Source organism: Mercenaria mercenaria, chromosome 10 (assembly GCF_021730395.1).
Source record: "Mercenaria mercenaria strain notata chromosome 10, MADL_Memer_1, whole genome shotgun sequence".
Taxonomy (NCBI): Eukaryota; Metazoa; Mollusca; class Bivalvia; order Venerida; family Veneridae; genus Mercenaria; species Mercenaria mercenaria.
In genome coordinates, this window is record NC_069370.1 from 40,881,113 (window position 1) to 40,886,103 (window position 4,991).

A 4,991-nucleotide genomic window follows, 5' to 3' on the forward strand; every position below is an offset into this window, starting at 1 on the left:
TTTATACTATATTCAATGATACTAATTTATTTGAATTAGATTAAGATTTAAAGTTTTAGAATCAGTCTAAATTCCGCTTTCTTGAAAATAGCACTGGTATGATAGATTAACCTTTGTACGGTCTGAACCAACGATCTTCCTATTGATCTGACAACATCTTTACCACTAGATGGTCTCTCCCACTGAACCCCTCCACAAAGCTTATAACTATAATCATTTCTAAAGTTCAGTCATTTACTGCAGACACCCCAAAAACGCAAATAGTTACATATAAAAAATTGTTTAAGATGAAAAGATAATACAGAAATAAAGAAAGTCATACCGAATAGAGTTAGATGTAAATTTTTGAAGGTAAAGATTAATCGATTAGTTTTTAAACATTGTCTCCTTAAAATATACTGAGATACAATTATCTTGCATATTAAGCCTTTTGACAAATAACGAAACAGTGTATTTTCTGTCTTAGGTTCCAAATCGGCCTATATAATGATATCGTGTATCTGATAAAGAAATGTTCATTAAGAACACTGTACTTGTTTGTCAGAGTTGAGTATACTCTGCATCTCGGTATAGCCGATGGAGCTGATTCAGCATGGGTAAAATGACTATTGCAGGCCGTCCTAGTTATAATCATAGCTGATATATGTGCTCTTTGTCCAATACAGTGGAATAGCTAGGAATACCTCCCAGTAGCGCAATTATAAGTCCTAGAGTAATTGCTTGTTTAGGGTAATGTCCCAAGCATATTTTAGTGAACTTACTAAAGTTGAAAGAAAAGTTACGATCAGGTTACCCTAAACAAACAACTTTTATTTTTATGCGTAACAACCTTTTCAATATTTAACTAAAACTGTAATAGATTTGCCAGTATTTCACATATAAGTACACAGGATTGGCTTGATACATTTATATCTGCCTTTGTTTGTATTATTGTAGTTATATTGATGAGTTTCCTCCAACTTACAGCAGCTAATTATGAAGTGTATTACATAATTAAAGCCAAGTACCAGTTCTTTTGACCACTTCCGTTCGACAGGATTAGCAATGTCAATATATGCTATAAATGCCTGTCTACAACCTGCTTGTTACAATGTTATTTGCTACATACGTGAACATCTCTCAGGGGATTGCTTTCAATACGTCTGATTGCTTAAAAAACATATTCTCTGGCTTCATTTTGATATTTTTCTTGGCACGATAGAACAACCTATCCATTCAGTAGTCAAGTGCGCTTCTTGAATCTTTTAACATGGCATAACCATAAGTAAAGATATCCTATGCCTTTGATGTGTCTTTTCAAAGGCATAGAATATCTTTACTTGAAGTCACAACATGTGGTGCACTAACTGGTATGCCAAAAAGACGGCTTACTACGGAATTAGTCAGCGTGTACCAGAACTGTTTGGAACGGCCAAATGAAGCTACAGCTAACAACTAGCAAACTGTTTTACTATAGAAAATACCAGTGTGTATCAATGTTGGTTGCTTGTAACATTTTCCCTTTGTGTGTTTTTTTTTGTTCTGTTTTTTGCATCCACGGCAAACAAATGTGTACCATGTCGCATACCTGTTAGTGCACCACATGTTGTGACTTCAAACTTTTGGAACAATACATGGTCATGTTATAAACAAAGGTATTAAACTGTAAGTCAGTAAATGGTGCCAGATAAAATGAAATATTTACTAATGGAAATACACAACATGAAATCATCTAAATTACCTGATTTTCACATTTCTAATATTTATATATGAAGCAGTGTTTGGGGAGAGACATTAAGGTATGAACATATAAATAGCTGACCTTCTTTATTCTAGATAAAACTGACAAATTTCAAATGGCTACAACACAGAGCAGGACCTGTTTTACATTAGCTTACATTTTTACATTTTCTTAAAGAATATTGTCAGTGCTGAAAAAACATCAAAAGAAAATTGGGGGTCATTTACAAATTAACTACAATATCAACTAAAAATAATACCCAAAATTGTATGACCTATATTTCCATTATAAATCTGTCATGCTATCATATGATTGCGAAAATGATTCCTATGTCAAGGATACCTCTGTTATGTGATTTCAGCAAAAAATGTAAAAAAAAGGAAGGAAAAAAGCTCTACAGAGCAAAGAAAGAGGACTCTTTGAATGCGCTATTTTGCGACTACCATGATTTTTTCCACGCCAGTTTTCTATTTAGTGTCTGTATACCTTAATTATGACCCTCGCATGGCTAAATTCTGTTGATCTGGATTGACCAGTATTGACACTTGACTTTTATTACCATGTACACTTCACAGAACCAATTAAATGACAGTGCAATAACACAATTTCATGTAAAAGAAATATAAATTTGTCAAACAAATGTATTAGAGAAGTACTGGGAAACCTATTACAATTCTTAGATATCTATTAAATGGGTGTTAATATAAGTTTCTTTTATTTTATGAGTCTTTGAATGAGTCATTTAATTTGAAAACATGATTATGTCATGATACTGTTATGTAACATACAAAAATGGTCCATTGAAGGGCCTCTCTATTTTATATAAATCTATTGCCCTAATAAATACAGATATACAGGTAAACTCGTGGACGTAAACAAGTGAATATTTTTAGTTTTTTGATATTTTATACATAATATTCATGCATTCTCTTTCTTTACTTATATTAAGTTCAGTAATATGATAATTTAATGATTGGAAATAAATTAATTTGCCCATAAAATGTGATTTTTAACAATTTCCCCTTTAAGGGCCTCATATTATTTTTCCTGAGTCATGTATATTGAATGTGTATAAAATGTAATTGAAACAATTTTGTGTCAAGGGTTATAATTGGTTAGGGTAATGAATTAACATTTTTGAAATTGTTCTAGGTATATTTAATTGAAATAAATAAAAGGTAGTTCCCCTTTGGGGCCTCATGTTTTGGTCTATTCAAGCCAACAAATTGTATATGTAGGCCATTTCTGATTCGGTATACTTTATGATAATTGAACACAAACTTTCATGCTTTCTTCATAAGAAACATCTTTCACACGCAGTTTTGAAATTAAACATACAGTAAAATCTGATTACTTCCCTTTTTAGTATGTATCTTGAGAAATAAGAGTATTTTGTAGTACACTTTGTATATTTGTCAATACCAAATGGTTGTTTGTCTAGGCTAGTGATATGTTATCCATGTTTAGATCATATGAAACATTACTTTATAGATATATTTCAATTTCAAGGAAAAAAAAAGTCAAGACATTTTTACCTCCCTTTTTAAAACTGATTTAAAAGGAGGTTCAAGGGCAGATATAGCGTGTCTCCTCCTCTTGTAGGATTTGGGATACATTAGTGTAATTTCATGCAAAATTTGGTGCTTTCTTCACAAAGGGGAACATCTTTGCCATTTTTTGTTCCATATCTTACTCGCTACAATTCAATATGTGTCTGGAAATTTAATAAATCCGCCATTTTGCATTTCCATGGAAACAAAATGGCCACCATTTTTTATCAAATATTAAAATGCTCATAACTTACTCATTTTTAAATCGATTTTGAGATTTCTTTCACTTCTTTAAATGATTAAAAAATCCCAGAGATGGAATTAACATTAAAACAACATTGCCCTGCCCTTTACGACCCAGCCAATCAAATAAACGTAACAACAACAGGGAAGAGCAAAATACAAAGTTTACCTGTCTTGTTTCTTCTTTCAGCCAACGCCGTCACTATCCAAAAGAAGAAAATAATCCATATAAATCTCATATGTAACAAACATATCATTCTAAATTGAATGTACTGATTCTGAACTTGAAACGTTGTGATTTTTAAAATATCTTCCTAATTCGAGTTCATTAGTCTTTCATTTATTTCCTTCCCTGTGTAATTCATGACCGGACATGATGTTGCATAAAGTGTGTTGTTGTCACTAAATCAGCTAAACAACAATTTAAGATGTATCCTTCCTCAATTAAATTTGCAAAATTCAACAAGTACTTAAGATGTATATCCTTCCTCAATTAAATGTGCAAAATTCAACAAGTTCATCAACCGCAGAAACGTATGTAAGCACCTGTCTGTTTAATAGGAAATAGAAAAATTGTACTTATGTGGCTAGAGAACAGTAGATAAAAGTAAAAAATTCGGGTTTATGTGGCTACTGGACCAAATGAAACAATAAAAGTACTAGTGTAGCTTATATTCGCATTTATTTTGGTCTCCAGGATGGAAATATCCTTATTTGTTACAAGTAAAGCAGATATCCTTTCCGCACCTGTAACGTGATAAAACGTATTAGCGTCTGATGGCCCTTTCACGCTTCCGTAGAATCAACATTTATTACAAGAAATTCATTTTTAAAATATTTCTGAAATGTCTACGTCTGCAGCTCTCAAATACGGAAATATCTTACATCCGAGGCATATACTGACACTTTCGAACAACATCAAACAGGACCTTTTGAGTGATTTGACGAAGTTACAAAAATCTCTATGTAGATCTACCCTTGCTCAAAGAAGTATAAAATAGGCCTACTTTATTTTTATAGCTCTTTGCCTTGCTCCGTGGGATTTGTGTTTATTCCGAGTTCAAATATGTTTTCGTAGATGAAAAGGCTAGCTGACATGTCGTGCTAAGGCCCAGTCATACAATGCTGAAAATTAACTCCCCACTAGCAAAAAAAAGAAAAAAGTCCACGCGCATACATTTTGACGGGGTGATCCCTGCGCGTGACCCCTGACTATCGACCAATCTAAATATGCAGTGGCATAATATTTAAAAAAAAATAATAACGTATAGAAAAATCGTGTTTTTTTTAACTTTATTATATTAATGTTACTGTTAAACAACCGACGCAAAATAAAGATTTATGTATCTTGTATCTTGTATGTTATATTGGTATTGTTCAGTTTTGATAATAAAATTTTGCCAGTTGAACTAGTTTTGCCGACAAATATGACGTGACGACAGCGATATTAATATATATAGCAGTAATTATATTTTTGA

The 4,991-nt window shown here is 32.2% G+C and overlaps 1 protein-coding gene across 2 annotated transcripts in view; it reads right to left on the reverse strand.

Annotated features, from left to right (window-relative positions):
- LOC123561824 (xanthine dehydrogenase/oxidase-like) overlaps window positions 1-3,948 on the reverse strand; it is a 96,121-nt gene extending 92,173 nt beyond the window's left edge. For both annotated transcript variants that reach the window (XM_053552896.1, XM_053552895.1), the window contains exon 1: window positions 3,683-3,948. The gene's annotated coding sequence lies outside the window, so the exon portion shown is untranslated. The remainder of the gene's footprint in view (window positions 1-3,682) is intronic.
- Window positions 3,949-4,991: the final 1,043 nt, after the last annotated feature.